This window comes from Rousettus aegyptiacus, unplaced genomic scaffold, assembly GCF_014176215.1.
Source record: "Rousettus aegyptiacus isolate mRouAeg1 unplaced genomic scaffold, mRouAeg1.p scaffold_m13_p_3, whole genome shotgun sequence".
NCBI lineage: Eukaryota > Metazoa > Chordata > Mammalia > Chiroptera > Pteropodidae > Rousettus > Rousettus aegyptiacus.
Window position 1 is genome coordinate 95773104 of NW_023416306.1, and position 6539 is coordinate 95779642.

The 6539-nt window shown below is 36.4% G+C and overlaps 1 non-coding gene across 1 annotated transcript; it reads right to left on the reverse strand.

Moving 5' to 3' along the window:
* Positions 1-861: 861 nt before the first annotated feature.
* On the reverse strand, positions 862-980 carry LOC118600990. Its single transcript, XR_004950132.1, has one exon. It is a non-coding gene; the product is annotated as a 5S ribosomal RNA (ribosomal RNA).
* Between the last annotated feature and the right edge of the window lie 5559 nt (positions 981-6539).

The following is a 6539-nucleotide window of genomic DNA, read 5'->3' on the forward strand; positions in this document are numbered from 1 at the left end:
ATCACAGATACATCCAAACAATGTTTCCCTGGTTATCTGGGCATCCCTTAGTCCAGTCAAGTTTACCATAAAATTAACCATCACAGAGAAACAATAATACCTTCTTGATGTCAGTCTTCCCAAACTGGGATATATTTACCACTGTCTTTTGAGGGTATGTGCATAGAGATACTTATTTTAATGGTTACAACTTTTTTTTATTTTATATCAGAAAAATCAATGATAAAAATATCAAAAACATAATAGTCTGATTATTATTTCTTAGGACAAGTCTTAAGATAAAAAACAATAATGAAAGTGGCTTGATTGCAAATCCTTTTTTTAAAAAAAACACAAAGTAAATAACGAACAACTGACATGCAGATATGGCAAAAGATGTGGTTTACAAAAGACTGAGATTTGAGAAATCTTGCTCCATACAATATATGTATTTCTAAAAAGCACAGAATATTTTCAAATTAAATTTCTTTAAAACCTTTAGAGAAGGTCATCAATTAAAAAAAAACTGTAATGAATCATTTTGTAACTTGAATCATCATCATAACATTCTTTAATGTAAATGTCTCAAATTTCATGTTTTGGCTTCAAGTTACTTCAGGAGCAGGACATACATATTCTAGCTTAGAACCTTAACATGGGTTGAAAGGATACGTAATGAGTTTCTGAACATAGTAAGTGTGAGACACTTTATAATAATAATAATAATAATTCTTCTTCTTCTTCTTCTTCTTCTTCTTCTTCTTCTTCTTCTTCTTCTTCTTCTTCTTCTTCTTCTTCTTCTTCTCCTCCTCCTCCTCCTCCTCCTCCTCCTCCTCCTCCTCCTCCTCCTCCTCCTCCTCCTTCTTCTTTTTTTTTTTAACATGTCTACAGCACCTGGTCTTCCTAGGTGGTTTCCCATCCAAGTACTAACTAGGCCCTACCCTACTTAGCTTCTGAGATCAAACGGGATCAGGCGTGTTCAGGGTGGCATGGCTGTAGACTTTATATATATATTTTAATTATGCATATTTTTCAAAAAAGTATATGCAATTTGGAGAACTTTAAGTTTATGGGTTGATGAGATAGTTCAAAGGAAATTTTAGCATGTTTGAAATATGATAATTCTCTTGAGTAAATAGGGAAATCAAAAACTTCAGCACAAGAGTGAAGTATTAGGTGTTTTTATATGTACAGACACGCACACTTTCACTTTTGTTTTTAGATGCAAATTACTGGGAGAAGGGATATTTTCATGTTCAAAAAACTGAGAGCTCAGATTTTTAAAAAATCCATTAATTTTAGTTTCTTTCAAGGTCCAGAGAATTTTTTGCAGGCTGCTGTTGAGATCAGATGGTCTCTGAAGGAATCAATTCAATTTCAATAGAAGAGCTATGCTGTGTTGGGACTTTTCATATAATCCAATTGTTAAATGATATCAGGGCTACTTTGATTTAAAAGAAGAAACAGACAACTCAGTGGTCTCAAGCCTCTACATTCTCACAAGATCAGCTGACTAAAAATCCTTCCCTAAAGAGAAAGAATGCATTTTCCAAGATCAAGGAAAATCAACATTAATGAAATAATATCTGTACCAATATAGAATGTTATTTATTTGATAATATCAAACAGTGCTAATGCTCTAAGTGAAAGCCATGAGAGTAAAGAAGAAGCATATGAAACTTATTTCTGTGTTGTTCCTGAAATGTGTCTCTACTTCTGAGATCTATAGGTGCTTCTTTAGCCTCTTGACTCGAGGAACCCATAAGTATACTCCCCAGATTTGGCAGATAACAAGAGAACAAGATCATGAATAAAGAGGGCCATCAGTAAATCTAAATCTAAGAATGTGTTTCTATTGCAAAAAGGAGAGGGGAGTGACTTATTATTACAAATCCTTCTTAATAAAAGTTTTAAAGAGTGCAATCTAGCAGATACAACTGACTCTTTTATTGATATGATGCTACACTGATTCACACAATATAAGAACAAAAAAGAAAAGGATTTCTATTTCACAAGTTTCTCAATTATAATTTCCATGAACAATTCTTCACCTCCTTCACCTCTGTCAGTCCTTCCCTATCCACTCCAATGTATGTAATCAATCATTGTGGGAAAAAAATGCTATCTAGAAAGCTCTTTTGATGGCTGTGACTTGTAATTTTGTAAATGTCTAGATCAGGTTTCACAAATTGGATTTCTTGTAACCCCAGTCTTTGATGATGTTAACTGATGTTCCATAAAAAGAAAATTTCAATCTATACCCAAAACTAATATAATATTGAATGTCAACTATAATTGGAAAACTAAAAAAAAATTTTTTAATGTTCAGTCTGAGACCTGGGATAGCCAAAAGGTATTCCTCAAACCCCTGACAGACACAATAGTTGAAGGAACCATGTGGAAGGGTCTCAGGCTTCCTTTTGCTAAAACCCATCTTGCCTGATGAGCTAAAGTTAGGTATCTGGTATAAAAAGTAACTGCAATATTTATGTCTCCTTTAATTCTTGTGTCAAGCAATAAAAATTATACAAACAACGCATGCTAATTATACATAAATATAAAATATAGATACACTTTTAGTATAAAGTCGCTATATTTTGCCACCTAGAAATAACTACTTTGAAATTTTTTCACCGTTCTTTCTGTTTTTTTTTTGAGCACATATGTTTATTCACTCACACATATACACATACATTTTAAAAAATATAATCATGTCATGTCTGTGGTTTTACAATTTAAATTCGTTCACTCAATAAACATTTTACAATATTGCCTTTAATAACTATATAGTGCTCCATTTATAAATGTTCCATAATATATAACTGATCTCTGATTCTTGGATATTTATGACCTTTGAGTTTCAGTAGCTTAAAAAAAAAAATCCATCAGGTTAATGACTCTAAGAAATAGGTTCAAAATTAAAAACAAACAAACTGTTTTCTCCATCTTTCATTATTGTTTTTTATCTTAAGACTTTCTGTGTAACAAGTAAAAAATCAGAAATATGGGATGTTATTATTTATAATTTATGCCCCATCCAGGTCCAAATAGAATTATAATAAAAGATCTATATCTTCCACTGTTACTTTTCAATTAAAAGCAATCAACATACACCCTGCCTATAGATACCATGTTTTGAAAGCACCTATGTACCAAACAAATAGCATTTAGTAAGTGTTTACACAATTTCCACTTCAGTATTGAGTCAAGTTTTCATCACTTTTCACCAATTGTTTTCAGGGTTGCACAAAATTATAAAATCAGTAATCTATAATGTAAAAAAAAAAAAAGCAATGAAATTAAGAAAGTATAGTTAAGTACTGTTTGTTACGAGGTATCTGATAATTGTGGTTGCCATGCTCTCGCAGGTACCTGTGAAACATTCCCTCTGTAGTTACTATCTGGCCTGTGGATCTGATAACAGCCAAGTGTCCCAGTCACATCCCCAAAATGTCTATGTTGCCAGTGATGATCAAGCCAAGTTTCTTATTAGTATGATCTGACCAAGGTTTGCCTAAGGAAAAAGTGATAACATAATTCTAACCAAAAGCAAAGAAGTGTAATGTTTTAGTTACACTTTCTGAAATAGTGAATATAGCTCACAGACTGAAACTAGTTCCCACTTCCTGTCCTCCTTTACTTCCTTTGTGGATGATAAGAAATTCTGGGACCCAATTTGGAAAAATCCACTACAACACCAACCCATGGCATTCTAGACCTTCCACAAACTGGCTCCAGACTACCTTCTGAGCTTATGTCTTATTCTTTTTCCTTCTGCTCGTGATCCCTTTGATCTATTCAAAACACAGCATTCAGAGTGATCTTTATCTGATTTATAAGTCAAAATATGACTTTCCTGCTCAAAACCCTGAAGTGGTCCCTTCTTTGACTCAATGTAAAAACCAAAGGCCTTAAAATCCTCTCCAAGGCCCAGCTCCCCATTATCACTTTGAGCTCATCTGCTCTTTCTCTCCACCTTGCTTGTTCCATTTTAGCCACACTGGCTTCCTTCTTCCTGCTCCCTGAATTTGCTCCTTCTTCCACCTCAGAGTCTTTACACTTATTTCCTCTCTTTGGAGTTTTCTTTTCCCAGATACACACATGACCTGCTCTTTACACAAATACTCTTTCAATGAGGCCTTCTCTGGCCATCCTACCTATGGTAGATTGAAAAATATGGCCGCAATACTTTGTGGCTCTTCTCATCAAGAGGTAAAAACTGCTTCTTCACCCCTTGAATTTGAGTTGGTTTTGTGACCAGTCTGGACCAACAGAAAGTAGTGGAATTGATGTTTGTGAGTTGCAGAGCCTAAGCCGCAAAAGACTTTGCAGCTTCTGCCTTCATGGTCTTGGAGCGCCCATCAATAGGCTCTCAATAAATATTTGCTGAATGAATGAATGATTGAATGAATAAATGAGTTAAATGTAGATTTGGAAAGGTCCTTACACATTCTCCAATATAGCATTATTTTGTTTTGTTTTGTTTTTAAATGAGAAAACTGAAACCTAGTGAGATTAAGTGACAATATCAGGACTAGAACTTGGATCTTCTTATTCCTAGTACAAGAAGCTCTAATTTTTTTCCCACAGTTTTGTGTTTTCAATTTATTTGTGTATTAAGTAGAAGTACTAAAGCAAGTGACAGAAACCCAGCTTAATAAACAAAAAATTAAAAGAGAGAGAGAGAGAGATGGATGGAAGGAGGGAGAGAGGAAAAGAGGGAGGGAGAGAAAGAGAGAAGGGGGATAATAAATTCATGGAAATGGTAAGCCCAGAGGTGCATCTAACTTCAGACATGGCTAGATCCAGGGGCTTCAATGACATCTTCGAAGATCTGTCACTGTCACGTCATTTCTTGGACAGACTCTATCCACTACAGATTAATAACTCCAGAGAACAGAGATAGTCTTCCCTGACAACAATTCCAGACAACTCTCAAGGTTGTGTCCAGTGGCCATTCTTGAACTGATCACTGAGCCAGGGGCATGGCTAGCCTCTTATTGGCTTATCTCTTTGGATGGAGTTGGGGAGCAGGGTCAACCCCATCTTCATCACATGAATGGGTTCCCCTGGGATGGGAGGGCTCTGTTACCAGGAGGGTGGAGGTCAGGCATTCCAGATATGCTTAAACTCTACACATCCACTTACATTCTGTTAGTAGCGCTGTGTAACTGACTGTAGATAGACCCTCTCAGATAATAGAAAAGACACAGATACCATTTTCCCTTATGAAAAAGGACCAGTAACAAAGCAAGAGACACTTCACATTGGGTGGAAAAGCAGAAGGAAGTGATTGCCAAGCTTGCTTTGATTCTCTTGCCTGGCTCCAACCAGTTTCCTACATGGCAGGTTTGGAATTTAATGATGAGGTAGAGAGGAATCCGCATGCAATAAGCCTCCACGGCAGCATCCACAACCTGGAATAAAAATGAAGTGCTTCAGAAAACTCTACTTTGAGGAGAGAGATGCGGGAGGTGGGGCGAGGGGTGGGGGTGGGGGGCGGGAGGCACTACATTTTATCAGAAAAAATCACCATGTTTAACAAAGATTTTGCGAACAAGCTAAAATGAGACTATACAACGTCCATTATGGGGCAGAACTGGGATGAGAGGAGGAAATCAATATGCCTCAGCAATACTTAGGAGATGTTTTTCATCTGGAAAATGATCATAGGACCACTTTTGCTATTTTGAAATCCAGCCCAAGCACTTGTGAGAAGATGACCTTTTATATATTGCATTTTGCAGAGAACTATATATAGTTGGATACAATATCTTGACCTAAAGGGGAGAAATGAAATAGAGAGAAAAATGGTGTTTCCGGGTTTTCAACCAAAAAGCAGTACATAGCAGAAGAGAGCAGAGGCTGCAAACTTGGCTCAGTAGGGCATGCTAGTTGAAATGTTATTATGTGAAGGATTCTAGACATCTGCATTATTTTGCATGAGCTTCTATCAGCAAATGACTTAGGGTAGAGGATGGATATCATTGTTTTTTTCACATCTTAAAACCATCTTCTCTCAATTCTTGGCTTTGCCTGCTTTTGGGAAGAAGGGGGAAGGTGTTGATGAGGAGAAAAGGTCACTGATTTCCAAAAGGTTAGAGATTCTTTTTTTTTCTTTTAAAGAATAACATTTCAGCCTGATATTATTTTAGTATTTACCACTCTGTATTGTCTTAGACCTCTTCTTGGCAAAGGGCTCCTAAACAACTGCCACTTTTAGCATTGCTGCCAAAAGGCGCCCTTTCACAATAAAGCATGCTGTGCTTTGGCAGGAAATCAATAAAGTGAAAATCTGTTCTCATCATCCATACATTTACCATCACAATCAACAATCAAAGGCAAGACCTGGGTTCTTTATCCACAGGCTCCAGCCTCCCAATTTTCTGCTATGAAAGGCAGCATAAATTAGAACCCTTGGTTCCTGTTAGCTGGGCTTAATGGGTATGATTTATGAACCATTAAATGAGGTTATGTAAATTGATCCTTAGCAGAATGCTAGCGCCCAGGTGACAGGTGCAGTGCGCTCGTCCACAAGGGTTCTGCACAAATCAGATTTC